This window comes from Cavia porcellus, unplaced genomic scaffold (genome assembly GCF_034190915.1).
Source record: "Cavia porcellus strain 051 isolate PalLab524CR breed Dunkin Hartley unplaced genomic scaffold, mCavPor4.1 scaffold_20, whole genome shotgun sequence".
NCBI lineage: Eukaryota > Metazoa > Chordata > Mammalia > Rodentia > Caviidae > Cavia > Cavia porcellus.
Genome location: NW_026947503.1, coordinates 4,219,826 through 4,241,366, shown reverse-complemented (window position 1 = coordinate 4,241,366; position 21,541 = coordinate 4,219,826).

Sequence of the window (21,541 nt, the reverse complement as noted above, 5' to 3'; positions counted from 1 at the left end):
TTACAAACCTTGCCATTGCTACCCTATGCAATGGTATCTGGGGGTGATTAGGTTTAGATAAAGTCTTGAAAGTGGGCTTTCACTGTGAGACTGTGCCCTTATAAAAGGAGACAACTGAGAGGCTTCCCCTACTCCCTCACACAAAGAGGTCCTCAGAGCACACAACAAGATGGTGGCCAACCTCAGGTCAAGGGAAGAGGCCTGGGAGAACCCTACTTATTCCTGGACTTCCTACCTCCAAAACTCTAGGGGGATAAATGTCTGTTGTTTAAGTCCCACCATCTATGGCATTTTGTCACGGAAGTCCAAACAGACTACTGTGCTCTGTTTGTATAATTATTTGTAAAGGAATCATCTAGGAATAAGCCCTGGGGCCTAAAGAAAGCATGGTAATCTAATTTTCTTTTTCTCTAGGGTAAAATCATTTCTAAGAAGCAAGTTCTCAGTGCCATTGGGAAAATGTTACTGGTGTGCTTTGGGGCAGCTGGTAACATCACAGTAAATGATTCAGTTTCTCTGTAGCCACTCAGCAACACATGAAGATTTCCAAAGCAAAGAGGTTTCTCTTTTTCCAAGCAATAGAAGAAAAGACCATTCAAGCAGAACCAGTTGGGTTCTTGAACAACTGACCTACCTTATTAGAGAACTGGTGTCAGCAAATGCTTTTTAAAACATCAAGTCACCCACGTCTACCCAGTTAGTGAACAAAACGCCTTCCAGAATGAGCAGGGATGTCATTCATCCTCGCTACATCATTAAACGCTTTTTATCTTGACTTGCTTCACACAGTATGTTAAAATAATAGAATGTGGAAAATAACCTAATGTTGGACACATAAATTGCAAAAACATCTTGATTCTTTAGCTTCTCGTACTAAATGACAGACATCCTCTTGTCCTATCAGGGCTATCTGTGCCACAGAGCACCCTCCTCCTCACATTGCTGCAATCAGAAAATGTCAGAGTCCTTCAGAGTGTAGACAGTACCTACTCAAATACCATTAATTCTCAATATACGAGATGATTAGTATGTGTATGGGAAGAACGTGTAACTACAGTTCTGTTTATTGTGATATTCTGATTATGAAAGTAAGATACTGTTGCTATATTTGGAAATTGGGAAAATATCAAAAAGTATGAGGTGGTAAATTTTAAAACACCTACAATCTACCCTTCACATTTTAGCATTTCCTCTCACCCTGTCTGCCTACACATCCTTCTGCCGTGGCAGTGTAACGGAAAACTGTTACTTTGGTTGGCATTTAGAAGTTTAAAACAAAAGTTAATGTATTTACATACCTGTTTGCTTATGTCTTTTTGGAAGAACTGCTTTCTAGTCATACTAAATAAGCAACATGTAAATGAACAAACCATGTAAGCGAGCCTTTTATGCCCTCTGCTCTAGGGATGCTGCACAGACGTGCAGTTAGCAAGCAGCTAGAGTGAAAAATAAATGCTCGGCATGTGGAGAGCTGCTCTTCTGATTTTAATTAGGGCCTTATATGCCACCCTTGTGTGCTTCTCTGCCCCACAGCATCTTCCTGGCTCTGAGACAGCAATGACATGGCCTGCCATCCTCCCTCAGGACATCCCCCATCTGGAGGAGGGTCCCTGCCCCCAAAGAGTTCCATTAAGCTTCACACAGCCACCTACAACCACCAAATTCAGGGCCAGTCTATTCAACTGTGTTTGTGGTTTTTTGTTTTTTGTTTTTCCAAATGCAATTAAAACAAAGCAGATAGAACTTTCATGTTTTAAAACATTTTTTCTGGACTATATAAGCAATTGTCTGCTTTGCCTGTTTTCCAAGTGTTATCAGCTAAAACAAAGTAGAAATAACCTGGGATGAGAGGAAGAGGCCTTGGCTCTGTGTTGGTGTCAGTACTTTAGGTTCAGATTCTTCCAGGGGGAGGGTCAGGGGTTTAGCTCAGTGGCTTAGCTCAGCAGCACAAGCACCTGGCTAGCAAGTGTGAGGCTGTGAGTTTGATCCTTGGTACAATTAAAAAAAAAAGATTCTTTTAGAGGACTTAGTTTTTTTGTTGTTGTGTTTTGGTGGTACTGGAATGTTTGTACCAATTCCATTTAGACATGTATGCCTCCTCTCAAAGTGTCCAAGGATCCCCAGGCAGGTTCTGAGTACTGAGCTTGGAGGTAATCTACTAGGCTTAGCTGGGGCTCCTGGAGTGAGCCTAGGATCTTTTCTGTTCCCAATCTTTGGTGGCTCAAGCACATTTGGGCCTCCAGGATGACCCACAGGCCAGGAGGAAGGTGGCTTCATCACGTATGGGAACACTGTCTGCCTGCTGCGCTCAGGTTGTGCTAAGCATCTCCCATATAACCTCCGTTGCACAAGGCAGAGAATAAACCTCTGTCTCACAGCTGAAGAGAAAGATTTAGTGTGACCATTGAATTGACCAAAAATTACACAGAGCCGGTCAGTGGCTGGGTCCTGCACAGCTAATAAACTGGACCTGTCCTGAGAGTCGAGTCCTCTCTGCTGTCTGTCCCTGCAGCACGTCTAAGACCCGTCACTACCCAGTGACCTCAAGCCACCCTCCTCCTCGGCAGCACTCTTTCTGTATCAGTGCTGCTGGTTATCTGTCTGTCTACCCTGCTGCTTTTGTCTTCTGTACAACTTCCAGGTGGCAGTTCCAGGGAGTACATGTGCCTCTTGTAGGGTAAGAAGCTCGAACTTCAGGGCAATGACTGCTAGATGCTCTGAAGCCCCTCTTTTTCATTCTCAGATTGTCCTGGATTTTATTTTGAGTCTGAGAACCTGTTGTAGGGGCTCATGATCCAAAGAAGCAGGACTGTGACATATCTACTTTGAAGCACAGCCTGTGCCCAGCTTTATCAAGTGAAAATAAAATACTAATAATTGATAGTAAGCCTTTTGTGATCATTAATTGTCATATGTTGCCTGAGTAAGAACTACTTAGCTGATCAGTAAGTTCTGGGTGACTCTGAGGTGGGAAGAAAGGCAATTTTATGGTATATTTTTAAAACTTTTTTTATTTTAAAAATAGCAAAATCCAAAAAAACAAAACAGAATAAGGCCAACCAAAACAAAGCAGCAAAATTGGTATAGAACTTCAAAGCAGGATACTAGGAAAACAATAATAGCTACCATAGTATATCTTCTTCACAATAGTTGTCCATTCCATCAGGTATAGCAAAATGAAATGAACAACACAGAATAAAACCACTCTAAACAGAATATTGAATAAAGCAAAACAATCAAAACAAAGCAACACAGTGAGAACAACAATGAATTTCAAATACAAGATAGAAGGAAATCCCCCATATTTGCTATATTGCATACTGTCTTCCTCCCAAGAGATGCTCAGACCTTCCTTTGGCCCCAGGCCTGCAAAATCAACCAGACAATACAAACATGTAGTTGCTTTATGTACCTTAGCTGCAATCAACTCAGCCTGTCCTCCAAACCAGCAGATTGCTTGGTAGGGGAGGAGGACTGATTCTCAGCCTGCTCACTGTTAGGTTCATAAGAGGCACTGACTTTTCTCTTGCTTGAAGCCACACGGCTTGCACGGCTTATCAGAAAGGCTGGTTGGATCCTCCCAGTCCCAGAAAAACCATCCAGCCTTTAGAAACTTCTGCAGCATTCTCTTGGCCTCATTTCTTACGCCTCTTTGTAGCTGCTGAGAGTTCATGCAGGTTTCAGTGGGAACTGCACCTACCTCAAGGACAAATTTCACCTTCACTCATTTAAAACCTTTTAGAATTCCATCAGCAAGTGACTGAAGGTAAATGCTTGTCCCTTTGACTCTCAGACTAGTACCTGTACAATAAGGGGCTGGCAAACCCTCATGTTAATTCCCTGCTCAAGAAGTAAGAGCCACTTAAAAACAGCCTTTTCCCTTCCTGTTCCCATCTGTAACAATTCTACATCTCTGAAACAGCTGCACATGGTCACTGTCACTGTGGAAGACAAGATGCAGCAGACCCAATGGTCCTTATCACCTCCTTATCAAATCACTTGCCTGGTCCCTGAATGGAGAGAAATATTGTGCTACCTGATGGTGAATAACTATTGTACTAGTTAGACTTTCCATCCCTGGGACAAAATACCCAAAACTTGCAACTTAAAGAAGGAAAGGTTTATTTTGGCTCATAATTTGGGGGAAATCCATCTATGGTCAGCAAGTTCTAAAGCAACATCATGGCAGAAGGTTATGACAGAGTAAAGCTGTTCAACTCATGGCAGCCAGGAAGCAGAGACAGAAGTGGGAGCCAAGGAAAAGAATATACCCTTCTAGGTGGAGCCCCCATAACCTACTCCGAACCAGGCCCTACCTCTAAACAAGATGATATCATAATATTCTACCCCTGGTCTTAAAAAGGCAACTGTATTGAATCCATCTCTAAGACTTTCCAAGTTCCAGTATTCCTGAAAAGTCAAAGTTCAAAATCTTCCTGAGACTCAAGGCAATCTCTTAGCTGTGGGTACCCGTAAAAATCAAGTTAAATGATTTCAATGTACAATGGCACAAGTTAAACATTTCCATTTCAAAAGGGAAGAATGAAGAATAGAAAAGAGTGGGACAAAAGCAAGATCAAAATCCAGGGCTAAGGATTTAGCTCAGCAGCTCAAGCACTTGCCTGATAAGCACGAGATCATGAGTTTGATCCCTAGGACAAAAAATAAAAGTAAATATAAATATCCAGCACCACAAACATTAAGTGATATAGCTCTGTTCTGGGCCTGTGGTGGGTAGGTGTGAATTCCAAAGGACTTGGGCAGCCCTGCCCCTGTGGCATCTCTCTTGGGCTGACTCCACGCACTGCTTTGGGCTCTCCTCACAAGGCATTCCAGGATCCTGGAATCTCTAACTTCCTGGAATTTCCACTGCTTCACTCTTATAGATGTATACATCATCCTCTTGGGGACACAGTGCTTGTTCTCTTGAATCTTTTCAAATCTTGTTGGAAACCTCTCTGACCCCATAGCTCTTGCTCCCACAACTAAGAAATTGTCTTGAGTCAGAACCATGTGGACAACACCAAGATCTGCTGCTGGCTTGAGCTGTAGTCAGGTCCCCTTGGACCATAGCTGAAGTGACCTCAAAGTACCTTGACAGCTGACTTTGGGGAAAGTTTCCTTCTGCAGCCCTGAGTGAGCAGGGACCCTGGGGCTAATTTCTCAAAGCAAAATCTTTTCAAATAATTAGCCTTGTACACAATTAACCTTGTAAAGTATAGGATCTAACCAATTTGTAAGATGCATTCAAAGTATCTTTCCTACTGTCTTCATCTCAATTACTTGACTTTTCTTTTAAAACAGTATCATTGTGTAGATAATTCAACTTGGCTTGCATTCACTATGTGGTGTAGACTGGCCTTGAACTCACAATGATCCTCCTGCCTCAGTCTCCAGAGTTCTGGGATTATAGAGATATGCCATTTGGGTTCATTTTAATGTTAATATATCCATCAACCATGCTTATACTTGTTTCCACTTTCTTTTTTACAAAACTGAAAACATTTCATATCTCCTATTTGCTCCTTATTCTCACCACAGATCTGGCTAAAAGCAGGCAATGGTACCCATGCCATATCATGAACACTGGTCTGCCTTGAAATTTTCTCCAGCAGTGTAATTAATCCATCTTAATCGTCTCCAGGAAAGTCTCAGGACTTGGAAAAAATATAGAGTTTCTTCTTCTTCTTTTTTTTTTTTTTTTTTATCAGTACCAGGGATTGAACTCACAACCACCTGCTTGCAAGGCAGGTTCGTATGCCACTGAGCTAAATTCGCAGCCCATAGAGTTTCTTAATTGAATATAATACATGCTGTTTCTAGATTAGTTTCTAATAGTGTCCTTGTTGCCAATCGAATGCCCTTGCACATGGCCTTTATGGTGCACAGTCCTATCAGTATTTGGATTTTCCAAATAGAAGCATCCATCAAACTCTGCTTAGCAAAGTCTAGGGCTCCTCCAGTTTGCTTCTCCAATCTACACCAAACTCCTCACACAAACAAGTTCCAAAGGCTTTTGAACCATATGGTCAGGTATAGTCACAATAATGTCCCTGCTCCTGGTACCAATTTTCTGCATTAGTCAGCTCTTCTGTTACTGGGATAGAATACCTAATACTCACAATTTAAAAGATAAGAGGTGTACTTTAGCTCAAGGCTTTGGGAAATTTGGTCCATAGTTGGCAGGCTACAAGACAAAACTGACAGAAAGGCACGCCAAAGGATAGCTGCTCAACACATGACAGCCAGGAAACAGAGAGAGAAGGGAGGATCCAGAGACAAAACTGCACCCTTGCAGACCACGCCTCCAGTGACCTGACACCTCCAGTGAACCCTCGAGCTGCACACATTCTACAGCCAGACATCTGAGACCACTGACTCTCACTAGAATATACCCCTATTCTGGATAAGGATTTGTCTTCTGAGCCTCAGGGCCTCTGCTAGTAATACCCACCTAGGGTCTGCACCAGCCTGAATTCCTAAAGAAGCCTATTTATCTTCGCAGAACAGGGTACCCATTATGTGGCAAAAGCATTGAAAGAACAGGCTTGTGACCATGGTACCCAGACGCTGATTCATGCCACTCATTCCCAGCACAGCCAACATGACGGAAAAGAGCCAATCAGAAGATAACAGTCAACTATTTAAGTACCGTTTCCAGGATAAGGTGAACACAAAGCAAGAAGGGTTTTTCTAGGTGCTTGTGTCCCAGCGAAGTGTAACACACAGGTCTCGCCAAATCACCAAACAGCTAAATAGGATTGTTTTCACTCCCTCATGCCTAGGGAGGTTCCTGCAGAATTTACGCTTCCTGTTGGAAACTTAGAATCTGCCATGTGAAATGGCTTGTTTCCCAGGGACTTCTATGATACTATAAAGAGAACTGTATTGAACTTGAAGCTACAACTACCACCTGCCTATTTTGGGCTTCTCATGGCAATAGACCAGCAGGCAGAGAAGAGTTAATATACCATCTTAGTTACTTTTCTCATTGCTGAGACAAAAAACCTAACACCCAAAGTTAAGGAAAGAAAGGTTTATTTAGCTCAGACTTTTTAGATGTTTCAGTCCACAATTGGCTAGCTTTATGGTGGCACACGGCAGAGGGATAACTGTTCACTGCAGCAGAAGACAGCAAAAGCAACAGGAGGTTTAATGGTATCTTTCTGCCCCTTATATCTTATCCAGAATGCTGGGATTAGAGCAGTGTCAAACCAATCACACTCTTAACCACAGCACCACACGCTCTAGATTTAGACACCTCTGACAAAACCTTATGACTGCAAGAGACTGGGAGGACATCTAGACACAAGTCATAACACATGCCGACAAAACATATTAGTCCTGAATACTCCTTATGACCTTATATTGATGCTCCTAAGTGGAGAGATAATTTATGATGGACACAATCAGGGCAAAAAAAAAAAGAGTATACACAGGGCATTGTTTGGTGACTCCTTGCCCAATGACAACAGCATATTGACAGTTTGTGTTAGTCACTTTCCTTGTTGCTGGGACAAAAATGCTCAAACATCTTCCATTTAAAAGAGAAAAGGTTAACTGGCTCACATTTTCAGTGCACAGCTGGCTGGCTCTGAGACAGCAAAGGTGTGGTTTAAGGACCTGGGTGGAGGAAAGCTGCTCATACATCACAGTGATCCAGGGAGAGTGAAGGAGGAGCCATGGAGTGAAATATACCATCCCTCAGTGACCAGACTCTCCTGGCCAGGCCCTGCCTTCCAACAGCACACACAGCTGACCTCACTAGCACTGTTTCTACACCCCACACACACCATGATCATTCCCCTCCATCTGTCTGTGAGCTCATGAGGGCTTTGAAGAACACTCTTTATTTAAACCATAGCACAGTGATTAAAGACACAGCCTCTGGGGGCGGTGGGGCTGGGGGCGAAAGTCTGCGTCCTTCACCTGTGGTGGCAGTGAATTTTACCCCAGTGTGGACAGGGTGCAGCTGAACTGCCTCGGTATTTCTCACTGTTGCCCTGAGCTCCAGGAGCCACCCTGCCTTTAGCCACATGCCACCAGAAGATCGATGTCACCTCAGGAGCTCCCATTGATATAGGGGAACAAAACTCTCAACCTACTGTATGTCCAGCATGCGTTTGTGTTCTCTAATATAGAAGAATGAATTTTAGGAACAACAGAGGTTAAGAGCAGAATACATTTATTGAGAGAAACAAAGCTTCTGTCTGAGAGACAGAAGGGGTCCAGAGCGGGTTGCCAAAGACTCTTTTATAGGAACTTTTACAAGTAAAACTATGAGGTTCTCATTTTCCTCCAAAGTGGAAAAGAAGGAGAACTCACAAGGTGGTCAAAAGGTGGCACAGAACTGTGGTCAACCAACAAGAGTAACTGCTCAGGTAAAGTTGATTAAATCAGGACCAAATGGGTAAGCAAGGCACGTGAGCAGGCGTGCTTGACTGCAGTGACCCTTCCTGTAGGGGCTGGGATGCTGACTCCTGACTTCCTCAGGGTGACAGAGAACTATTTGGCCTATCAGTCCTCAGGATGTGGTTGTATCTGCTTTGCTTTTGTCTTGAGATTTGGCCCACAGTGTGAGGTGTTTGTCTCCTCCAAGGTTGCAAGGTATCTCAACTTCTGCACCATCTCCGCTGAGGGCCCAGCCCTGTCTGACTGCCTATAATATTTCCAAATAACTCAGCTGTCTGTAACACCATGACTCTGACAGGTGGCTCTGGAATGTGGTCCCCTAGGGTCCGTGTGACCCCAGTTGGGGAAGGTAGCATGGTGTTGGCTTTGCTTCTAGTCTCTGCACTCCAGTGCCCTGAGAACATGCCCCCAAAGGGACTCTTCAGCCTACCCTGGCTGTTCTACTCATAGACTAGTTCTAGATCTTCTACACCCCACAGGGCAAGGCAGAGAATTCTCTAGAGCTGTACCAATGAGGGAAATAAATTCTTTTTTATCCTTGCCAGGTTTCACGTGAAGTTTCAAAGGCCATAAAATGTGTCTCCTCTCATTTTTGACACTCTCCTTTTGGCTCCTAAGACATTCATCGGTCCTAGGTGTGTGACAAAGGTACTGGTGAAGGGTAAGGAGGAGGAAAAGCAGGTTTGGAGGCAGGGCCAGGAGCACCCGGAAACTGGGGACAAGTCTGTGGAGCGCGGGTAGCTGAGAAAGCATGCCCTTGGGCACACTGACACCATTCACTGTCGTAATGGAGCCCCATCTCTGCAGAGCAGGATGGAGGCCAGGATGATTTTCAGCCATTGCTGTTACCAGCACCCAGAACTAGCAGGACTCTGCCCCATGACTCAGGGCCTCTAGTCAAGCTTGGCCTGTTGGTATCATTCACCCTAAATGATGATAAATTATCTTGTCGTAGACCCAGGAGTCTCCATCAGCAGCTTGTCATCTTGTTTTATTTGGGCTTCCATTGCTAAGTATGTTCATGCCTGTTCGTGGACTCATGTCCCTCACACTGGCTGTTGCAGTGCTCTGAAATGGACTTTTGGGATGTGTCTGTGACCTGGATGCTTCTTTCCGATCTCAGTTGAAATAAAACAAAAGTTTTCATTTCCTTCCTTTTGGGGATGAATGTTAGATACATCATGCTGCTTCTGTGGAGTTTTCTGAGTAGCAGTTTCCTGTGCCTCAAAACTAAGCTGCAAAAACTCATAAAATCGTAGAAGTATCAGTACTAGGAAGAAGAGCACTCACACTTTAAGTTGGTAAACTGTTCCTCTGAAAAGCTGGTGGGTGGAGGTGACGTGGGAACGTTCCTACTAGCTGCTCAATTTTTCTGTGAATGTAAAACTATTTCTAAAAGTCTATTAAGAAAAAAAATAGCACTCAGTAAATAGACGCTTCCCGTTGTCCTTCTAAGCACACATCCAGGCCTGCACAGGGAATGGCAGCTGCGTCTCTGGTCTCCACCAGGTGGCATCATCCCTCCACTCCCTCCCTCACTCTGCCCCTACGTTGGCAGGACCAGGGCCAGCCCAGGGTTCTACAAGTGTAGCCCACTTAGTGCTTCTGGCCATTTTGGTCCTGGCCCATGTGCCAAGCATTCTGACAAATACTAGGCATCTTGGGTAGGTGGTTAAGGAGGCTTCAGACTGGAGCCGAGCACTGAGGGCGGCTGCCGGGTCACACCTGGATAGGAGCTGCCTGCCCATTCCCAGGGCCAGACCCCGTGTTTCCTCACGTCATGCCCCTTTGCTCTCTGTGACTCAACTTCCTCACCTGCAAGCCTTTCCTTGTGCAACAGAGCCTTAAAAATGTGCTTTTCATATTCCTTAGGTTTACTAAGAGGAAGGAAGGGCAGGCTTTAACCCTCGGTGTCCTCGCCCTGAGCAAGAGTTCCGTTTGTAGTCTCCCACACTTCCTAAAATCTCCACATATGAAGAAAAGAATTTAAAAATCCAAAATCCCGTGGAGTACACACACTCAGATCACAACCAGACAAGAATTGTCATTTAGAGATACTATCAACATGACACTGATTCACAGGACAGCTTTATTAGACCAAAGACTGAAGGGACTGGGTTGGAATTTCATAAGCGAGACTAAGACGAAAAAGGCCTGGGCACGGAAGGTACTGATGTTCCAGCTGCCCAGCAGGGAGGCCCTAGCGGAGAAAAAATGCACACTCAGGAAGCCAGAAAGAGGATCTGATGTCAGAATGAGAAATGTGATATTTACCCAGGATAGCAGAACAAGATCATGCATAGAACTGCATGAAAACTAAAACTGCAAAGTGTTACATGACAAGGAGAACTGAATTAGGCCACAACTTAAAGATGTTTATACCTTGTATAATCTTTCTTGTGGCTGAGACACAATGCTCAACACACCCACAATTTAAAGGAACAGAGGTTTAATTTGGCTCAAAGTTGCAAGGAATTCAATGCATGGTAAGCTGGCTCCAAGGCAAGAATGTCTTAGTGCAAAGGTGTGGAAAAGCAGATCCATTCAGTTCATGCTGACCAGGAAGCAGAGCAAGGGAGGAGAGCCAGAGAGGAACAGGCAAAGGTCATACGTAGCACAAGTTATGGCTTGTATATAGATGCCCCACCAAAGCCTTATGCACTGGTGGGTGGAGCTTTCCAGAGGAGTCTGGATCTAGGGTGTGTGAATATGGGTTAAGTGTTTGTGACAACTGAATGGGTTTAGCACAGTTCTAGGCATGGGCTGCTGCCATCCTGGGTTCACGGCCTGCTCTGCTGTGGACTTTCTCCTCTGCAGTGCCCCTCTGCGTGCCATTCAGCCTTGGAGCCAGCTGACGGTGGACTGGAACCTCTACAAAATGTGAGCTGAAATAAACCTTTCCTCTTTTAATGTGTGGTTGTCAGGGATTTTGTCCCAACAATAAGAAAAGTAACTATGACAGTACACAAGATCATGCTTCTATGACATATGCAGGTACACTCAGGAGCACGTTTTATTAATCTGCCAGGTATTTCTTAACTCGGTAAAGTTCATGACAGTTTACATATGCCATAATGTTCAGACTGCACGTTTATCTGATAAAATATTAGTGCCTAGAATATATAAAGAACTGCAGTAGTTTAATAAAAGTATATGTAAATGCAGTTTTTAAATTGGTGAAAGTAAGAATAAACAAATTGCTGAAGAGAAAAGACAAATGAAGAGACACTCAATCTCATCAGAAATTAGGAAAATCAAAACCACTCACAGGTTAGCAAAAATCAGGATGTCTATTGGGGCTAAGCATGATGAGAATACAGAGTTCCAAGATGTTCAGGACATGCTGGAAGATTGTGCATTCCTACAATCATGCAGAAAATCATTAAACCACTCAGAAACTCCACTCTTATAATGCAGCAAGCACATTAGTAGCACAAAAATGCTTAAAGTGCTGTTAATTATAAGAACAAAGAGTTAGAAAAAAGTCTACATTTCACTGAGAGGAGAAGAGAGAGGAAAAGTTTAGTATAGTCATACCATGGAACTCTACAGAGCACCAAAAATGAATGAAGTACACATATCATCAGAATAGTAAAGGAGCAAAATATGCACAGAAACATACACAGCACGACATCACTTTTGTGAAACAGTCAAGAAACAGTGGCTCATAGCTTTGAGATGTTGCATCAATAAAAGGATACGGAAATGCTTGGTGATGATAAACCGCATGCTTTGTGGGGAGGTAGCTGGAAAATGACACACACTGGCTCTTCTCACAGTTAGAGGACTCCTGAACACAAATCCCTGGCACTGGGCTGTGTCCCTGGAAATATGCACAGCGGGAGCTGTGGGGACCCAGGGTCCCAACAGTAACATCGCAGAAGTATGGTGAGTTGGTAGCGCCATTTCTACCATGCTCTGCATTCTAATTGTTGCATAATCTACATATTTCTAAATTCATAGTGTAGGAATTAGCAAATATTTTTGCTTCAGAATGAAAAAATCAAGCTTAACTTTGAGAAATATAACCCTGAAGCAGAATAGAAGATGGACTAGTGAGAGAAGTGGTCCCAGGGGCTCAAGGTGAGGCAGTTGAGAGACATTAAGTTTCAGAGAGCTGTCGCTCAGTGATGTCTGCAGAGCTACAGTCTGAGTTTGCTCAAGAATCATTGGTATGCTTTAATTTCCATCACAGCCAGGTGTGACCAAACAGACAAGCACCCTGAACCTTGCATGAGCCACAGACATCTAACCACGCTCCAGCTGCCTTCCTAAAGAAATGCAGAGCTTGATGTTGGACAGGAAATCATAGACAGAACATTTAACTGTATAGGACTCCCAGGGGACAGCTAATTAGAGGTGTATTTTCTAGGGTTATCCTTAGTGTTTATATGTGGATGTCATACTAATGCTTCATGCACTCATAGGTGGGGCTCTGCGGAGTGACTGGATCATGAGTGTGTGACATTAGATCACTGATGTGAGACACTGAATTAGCCTACTGATGAGTTCATAGCTAAGTCTGATGTTGGAGGGTGAAGCCAGATGGGAAGAGGTGGGGCCCTGTGGTGGTGGCCTGGATATATGTGTCCCTCCTCTTCCCTTGAGTATTCTGCACTGTCTCATTCCTGGCATGCCATGAACTGTTTCGCCTCTGCTATGACCCTCTTCAAGGCTTTCTAATGAAGAAGTACAAATAAATATATAAAAACATGTTCAATATCATTGGTCAGTCAAGAAATGCAAATTAAAACAATGGTAAGATTTCACCTCACTCCAGAGAATATTATCAAGAAACCAACCAATAACAAATGCTGGAGAGGTTGCGGGGGAAAAAGGAACCCTTCACCATTGTTGGTGGGAGTAGAGATTGTTGTAACCACTTTGGGAATCAGTGTAGAGATTCCTCAAAAAACTAAAACTAGAGGTTCTGTTCAACCCAGCTATTCCCCTTCTTGGCATCTTCCCAAATGAATTCAAAGCATCATACCACAGCAATGTACGCACACCCATGTTTATAGCATTAGTTTCTAATAGCTAAAGCTTGCAAAGAGCCCAGATGCCCATCAACGGATGAATGGATAAAGATGTGATCTTTTTAATACAATGGAGTACTTACTCTGCCATAAAGAAGGATAAATGTGAGATATTTCTAGCTAAATGGATGCACCTTGGGAACATACTCTTAAGTGAAATAAATAGGGACATACATACATAACTACTATATGGTTTCTCTGGTATGAGAAACAAAGTATAAATAAGGATGAAAATGTACAACAGATATTGTAGGAAGTGTAGAAATTAGGAAGAAATATTCAAATGGGAAGAGGAACTAGGAATGGAGGAGGCAGGAAGAAAGGAAGGGAAAAGAAAAATGAGCAAAAAAGAAATAATAGAAATAAAGAAGGGAAAAGGAGTTGAACTGAAGCAAGGGGAATGGGAAGAGAAGGGAGAGGGAGATATGTTATGCACAGGTACAAATTGTCTACGATGAATCGGATCATTATATACACCTACAACGCTCCATTTTGGCCGTAAAGTTGTGAAACCACGAATGGTTGCACATCTGCATCCATGTGTCAAAATTTAAACTATAGACAATTTAATTCAGTCAATTATATCTCATGGAAACTTTAAAAATAAAATAAGACATTGTTATGCTTGAACCTAGATCTCCTCCCCAAGCCTCATGCAGTCATAGGTAGGGCTTTACGGAAGTGGCTGGATCTAGGGTGTGGGTGTGATACTAAATTAACCCACTGCTAGAATTAACACGGTTCTGGGTGTGGCTGAACGGATTTACTGCAGAGGAGCCGCACCTTAGATGTGGGAACCAACAAAAGGATTGTGCCCTGTTTGAGATAAGAAGAAAAGTTCTGTCTGCTGCTGCTTTTTGCCTTCTACCCGCCCACCGTGAGCTGTTTCTCCTCTGCCGTGCCCTCTGCCGTGCCCTCTGCCATGCCCTCTGCCGTGCCATCCTGCCTAGCAGCCAGCCAGCTATGGACTGAAAGTACGAACTGGGAGCTAAATAAGTCTTTCCTCCTTTAATTTTGGATGTTGAGTACTTTTTCTCAGAAACAAGAAAAGTTACTAAGACAATAAACATTTAAGGCATAAACCCATACCAGACACTAACTGGAAAAACACGATGTCTTAGAAATAACTGGAAAACCGTAAACATGAGCTAGACGTTAAATAATGTTAGGAGTTTATTGGTGATTTTTAGGTATAATAATGGTTGTGTGACTACGTTAGAAAATTACAACCTGGCATAGTAGCACACGCCTGTAATCCCAGCACTTGGATTGCTAGAACAGAATAATCGCGCATTTATAAATTCCTAAGAACGATTCCTGAAAAAAGCAACACCTCAGAATTCTCAGTCTCTTACAGTGCAAATGAAAATAAGCTGCACTCCAGCTCACCCTAAGGAATCCGCAGCCGCTGCAGGCTAAGGAGTCTCCAGGCAGCCAGTGAGGAGGACCAGCTGCCGGGACCAGACAGGTCTGCCTACCGCCGAGTCTCCGTCATTAGCAACAGGAGCTAAGCAAAGGGCTGAAGTAAACAGCTGTCAACCTAGAATAGGACCAGCAAAAGTATCTTTTAATAAAAGAACAGAGAGAAAAGTGCGGACTTTTAGGTAAAGAAACAACTGAGTTGATCATGAGATAGTCTCCTGCAGAATTCTTAGAAGAATGTCCATTTCTTTTGTTTTGTATTTTTACCGGTACCAGGGATCGAACTCACAACCACACATGCTTGCAAGGCAGGCACTTATGCCACTGAGCTAAATCCCCAGCTCCACAGCAGTGTGGCCCACCGCAGCCCTTCCAGGGGGAGAACCAGCAGTGTCTCCTGAGATCGCGCCATGTTGGAACTGAGGACGCTGTGAAAGCAAATGACCATCCTGCCTCCCTGCTTAGCAATAGTGAACCTATTGCTACATGGCCTAGAGTCAAATATCCCACTTCCCCATCCTCCTTCTCCTCCTCCTCCCCACCCATTAGCAAATGGGAACCAGAAATCTGAGCATCTCCTGGGAGGTTGACCATAGCAAATAAGGGGGACTTCCTTCTACCATCTCTTTGAAGGCAAATATTTTTATTACTGTTTTGCTCCTTTCTGATTAATGGTACTGCTCTATTCCATATTCTGTTTTGGTAAGTTCTATAGTGTTCTATATTTCATCTCATTTTGATATACATGATTGAAAGAACAACTATTATAAAGATAACAAAATATACTATGATACCTATTACTGTTATCCCAGTAACCTGCTGTGAAGTTCTGTACCAATTTCACTGTACAATCTTAGTTGGCTTTATTCTGACTTCTTCTATTGTATACTTTCAAAATAAAAAAAAATAAAAAAATAAATCCCCAGCCCCAAAATGTCCATTTTGTAGAAGAAAAAAGCAGGCACAGGAGAGATCAGAGTAAGAAATTGGCAAGTGAGTAGGTAAGTCTAATTATACTGCGTAGAATAGTATCTGCTGAGCCAGGCTAGTGCACGCTTATACTCCCAGCACTGTGAGAGGCTAAGGCAGGGCAAATCTTAGCCCAGTTTGGGCAGTTTAGCAACTCGGTAAAATCTTGCCTCAAAGTAAAATAAAATAAAAATAAAAACAGCCGAGGTTGTAGCTCAGTGTGAATCCCCTACGTTTAATTTCCTATATCATTAAAATAAAGTCTTTCTGAAGCAGCAGAACTTTTAATAAAGTGCTAGAACTAAAATGCGGAACAGTGGAAGCCAGTCTATGAATTAGGAAAGGGTTTGTAAAGATCAACACTGGACTCTTATGAGCATCATTTTGAGGCCAGGGAGCCCTTGAACACCACCACAGCGAAAACAGTGAAAATCAACAACAACAAAGACGACATGAAGTAAAGAAAAATACATAAACTTATGACATAGAGGAAACTGAAAGCACAAAATAACATAACACGAATATTGTCATAATTATTTTTACAAGCCAGATCAGAAATTAAGTATAAGAGAACTGATAGCACCATGTTTCTCATGGGAAAAGCCTGGCATGGCCTTCCAAAACACACTGACATGCTAGCGCCAGCATCCAAAGCGGGACAGCGTGGCTGGGGGGCGGGACAGCGATGGGGGTGCCGAGGAGGCGCCCCGCAGGCCTCCGCCGGCGGGCACGCGAAGCACACCCGGTGCACACGCAGGGGCCGCACGACCACGGGGGCCGCTTGGCTCGCTGCCTGAGGATCTCCGACTAGGGGACCCCCTCCGGGTGCGGTGCCCCACCTCCAGCCGGGGCTTCGGAGCCCGAACGGAGCGGGATCCGCTGAGAGCACGCGAACCGCAGAACGTCAGCCAGCGCCACCCAGAGGTGGCCTTCCTCGCGGACGGCTGGGGCGGGCACCTACGCCGGCTACGTGGCCCCACGGTTTTAACCCGCCCACATTCCAGGCTGAACAGCGAACCTTGCCGGGTCAGATCTTCTGAAAAAATTGCCAAGTTCATTTATGACAGCACTCATAAGGGTTGGAACAGAATTGCTGAGGTAAGTAATAATAATGCCCGGGAACCCGTTTTGCTAATAAAAATCTTTTTTCTTTAAGCATTAATGAAAATTATATTTACGGCAAAAAAATGAGTCCCTTCCTTCCCCTGCCCTCTTCCATATAGAATCAGACCCAGGCCTGCAGGGCTAGGACACCTCCGGGCTCAGCACAGCCAAAATGTGCGCTTTCTGTGCTCCTCACTGAGGAACAAAGCGGTAGATAGCACTTTTACACACAGTGACCCCACGAAAAGCTTCTTTCCACCGAAATAAAATGCTACTGCATTGCTATTTAATTCCTGGATGGAGGGCGAAGGGAGGGCAAGGAGGGCTTGGCGGAAGTAAAATGAATTAGGATGTGTTAGCACATTTACCGATTCCCCTCGATGCATGTACTCAAATGCACTGTAAACGTGTACTAATAAAAATAAATTCCTGGATAAGAACTATATTAACATATGCTACAATATCTTTTAAATAATACCCTTTCGATGTGCGTGATGGCGCATGCCTGTAACATCAGCCCACAAGAGGCTGAGGCAGGAGGGATCTTTGAGAGTGAGAGACCAGCCTGGGCTACAAAGTGAGCCCAAGGCCAGCCTGAACTGTACAGTGAGACCCTGTCTCAAAAAGACAATAAATACATGAATAAATAATACCTTTTCTTTAATAGTTGAAAAACATATAAGTAATACAAAATAAGGGTATAAAGCTTTGAATTGCTTATTATTATTTATATATGCTTTGAACTAATTGGTTATTACTTAATGTCTAACATGGCACTTGATACTCTGATATTCTAAGAGTGACAAATCACAGATGCAGGTTGGCCAAAATAGTCCTACACTAAAACACAGTGAGGCTTCTTGCAGCATTCATCGTCTTCCCAGGGAGCCATCATACATAAATTGTAGGTGCAGGTGACACCAATAGAGCTTAATTTCCTGGGTGAGGTAAGCATGTCTTCCTATCAGTTAAGCAGATGCCATGATCCCGTGTCTCTGTTTCAGCACAAAAGCTTAATGGAAGTGGAGGGTGACCTTTAGGGCAGCAGCTCCATCCCTTCCACAGCGCTCAGAAGCGGAAAGGGGTTCGGGAAAGAATGCGAGAGGAACAGATCCTAAAGGTTAGCAGCAGGGTGTGGAAAGTAGTGGCCGGGCGATGAGAGAATGGGAAGGGCAGAACCTCAGGGCGCAGGGGGAAGAGGCCTTGCGGGTGCTGGGGCGGGAGGGCGCGGGAGGGGAGGAGGAAGGAAAGGGGGCAGACATCGCAGAAGCATGGAAACAGGTCCAGAGGGGGAAGCATGGTGTCAGCAACCCCCCAGGAGGGCACTAGGAGCCTGGCACTCTGTGGGACGCCTGCTGGCTTTCTAAAGCTAGTTAGGTTCATTCCCTAAAAGCGACTCATTGGTTATTAATGTTTATTCTACATGCTTTCTTTGCTTTAAGTTCATTGAGAGGAGATAGTGAAAACAGAAGCTTGTATACCTGCACTTTAATGCACACCAAGTGTCACTGAAGCAAAACCAGGAAACCAGCTTGAGTCTAGCGTGTGATTCTGTAAACCCGCTCTGTACAGACTGCTGCCCGGAAGATGACCTAAGTGCTGTGGCCCATCGCTCAGTCCCTAACACATGGTACGCATCCATATCAGGATTAAGATAGACCAAAAATATACGATGTGTTGTTGGGACCACAAACACAATGGCTAGTTTTGCATACTTCCTTAAGCGATACATGGAGGTTTGGGATTTCCCCCTTATCCTTTTAAGGGTGGTCCATCCCCTCCCACCCTCTAAGACTAAATTTAAAACCACAAAGGTTAAAAGTTACTCCAAGGCAAGATACTTCTCTACCCTCTGGAATCATCCAATAATCCCCTCCTCAAATCTCTTCCTCAGTCAATAACTGTTGAGGTTCTGGCTGCCTCACGGCCTTTTATTTCTTGTAAACAACTGATCATCCCAGATGCCCACTGTCCTGCCATATTCTCATTCTCTCTCTGTCTCTGTCCCTCTCCCTCTCCCTCTCCCTCTCCCTCCCTCTCCCTCCCTCCCTCCCTCTCTCTAGCTGTGCACGTGACACCTGGCAGGAGACTGGAGACTCACTGCGGACGTTCCTGATAGAGTGTGATCAAATACTATGATGACTGTGTAAATTTTTATATAATTTATTGCAGTAAAGGACACATTGCCATTATCCCCTTGGAAGTACTCTCCCTCCCTTCCGATGCATGTCTCATCACTCCTGCCACTTTCTGAAGTAGCTCAGGAAGTCCTCTTTTGTGAGGTCTTCAGTTGTGCTGTTGTGACTCCCTAGACATTGTAATGTTCATCTTTTGTCTTAGTTACAAAGTTAGCAGAGGAAAGGTTTATTTGGCTCACAGTTTGTAGAGATTTCGGTCCACAGTCAGCTGGCTCCAAGGCAGGTGGCATGGCACCAGGGCACTGCAGAGGAGAAACGGTCTGTGGCAAAGAGGGCAGGCCGCAGGTAGCAAGCCGCAGCTACATCCAAGCCTGCTTTTATATTTCATCCAGGCTGCCTGCCCTTTGGGCTGTGCCGCCCACACCCAGGCTGGGTGCTCTTGATTCCAGCATCACAGCCTTCATGCCAGGGTCACACTCCCTAGATCCAAGCACCTCTGAAAAACCCTTGCCCGCATGACGCTTTGGGGGGACATCTAGACATGCAGTGACACCTTTCACAGGCATTTTGAGTTGGGAGAAAAGCCACAGGTCTTACGGTGCCAGATCCAGTGGAGGGGACTCCTCATAATGATTTTACGAAGCATTTCCATTGGTGGCACTACGTGGTGACATGCTCTGGGTTTTCATCACACCTTGTAAAAACGCTCATGAGAGAAAACTTGCAGAATTGCTTCAGAAAGTGGCAAGCATAATGGAGTAAGTGTGTTCAGGGAGAGGGGGATTATTTAGGATTAACGTGCACATGTGTTACTATAATAAAATTCTAAATGTATTCACCATGTATTTGGGTCATACCTTGTATTTGCATTTTTTAAGAATTACTTTTAGCCACTCAAAACCCATCATATTACATTATCCACAGTTAAACAAAGCAGACTATGCCGGTATAAATTTACTTTTCCTAAGGTCAGAGTCACTGATGATCTGCGTATTAGGACAAGGTGTTCTGGACTGGGACCCATACAAGATGTCTCTGAGATGCAACCTACACATGCAGACTGCTGCCTCTAGAAGGTTCCTCCCTAGTGCTAGACAGGAAATGAACAAGGATGGAGCCGCTCAGTTGTGACGACAAAGCAGAGGCGTCATGTTAACTCAGAGTTAGCCTGGCCAGCCAGTGACGGAGGAGATCTGCCCATGTGGAGTTTTTGTTGAATGAGGGGAGATCAATCAAATGGGTAAGAGCTGCAAAAGAAAAGAACCAACCAAGAGACCATGTACTAGAGACCCGGGCCAGGGAATGAATCCCATCCAGAAGCTTCCAGGGAGCAAGAAGGCAGGAAAAATCTGACTCAACCACTAACTGGAGCTCTGTGTGGCTCTGTGCATCCTGTCAAGATCCTGAGGTACCTCTCACTGTCCACCTTTATCTGTATACGCTGGAGTTTCTAGCTCACCGACGGGATTTTTAGAGTTCAGGCTATACCTAAGAAGGCTTCTAGAAGACCCTGTAACAGAACCCCAAAGACAGCCTCTTCTGAACTTGAAGGTCCTGAGGGAATCTGGTGAAAATTGTCTGTGCTTAGGACACAAGGCAGGAGGTTGTTGGCATCCTTCTGAGGGCTTTGAGGCCGTGCACGCTGGCAGGGCCCTTTGCTGTTCTTCAAAGTGCAGCACAAAGCACACAAAAGGAGTTAGGTAGGTGTTGCTTCAAAGCAGAAAGAGTGGGATAGAGTAGAACAGAAAGAGAGTCATTCTCCAGCCATGGAGTGATCTCAGGCGAGAAAAGACTGCAGGTAGAAGCTGTGGCTCTCCTCAGCGAGTGCAGCAGGTCCAGGGCTAGCAAGCTAGACTCTATAAATGGTCCACAAACAGACACCAGCATGAGGTAGGCCAGGTGCCACGAGGCAGCAGATTGTTACTACCAAACATGTGCAGATTGATGCCAGTGAGTTCACAACAGCCACACAACTCAGAACCATCTCAGAACCAGTCACATGCAGCCTCAGTGGGCAGCCTTGGGATCATGCCTCTCACCCACACAGGCCAGTTTGCCTGCCCCACCTGGCCAGTTCACAGATCCTCCCCCAGGACTGAGCTTAGCTGGCCTGGCCTGCTGATAGCAGTTGCAGGTAAGAGGACTCCTCATCCGCACCCCATTTAGGATTGTGGCGCTGGTGCAGGCATACTGAGGAAGAGCTTCTAAGAAACAGCTGGTTGCCAGCTGTGTGTAGGCACAGGCCCTTCCACCCAAGTTAGTTTCCGCGGCAAACATCATGATGGTTGTTTTCAGCTCTATGGATTTTGCAAAGCTAGATCAAACACACTTAATAAAGTATTTTTGCTACCAGGCTTCTCTGAGACTTCAAGTACAAGGAGATCATTTCCCAAGCTATGCCCAAACTTTATTTGATCCATCCTCTTCCTTTTGAGCGATCACTCTTGCAGAGTTATTTGG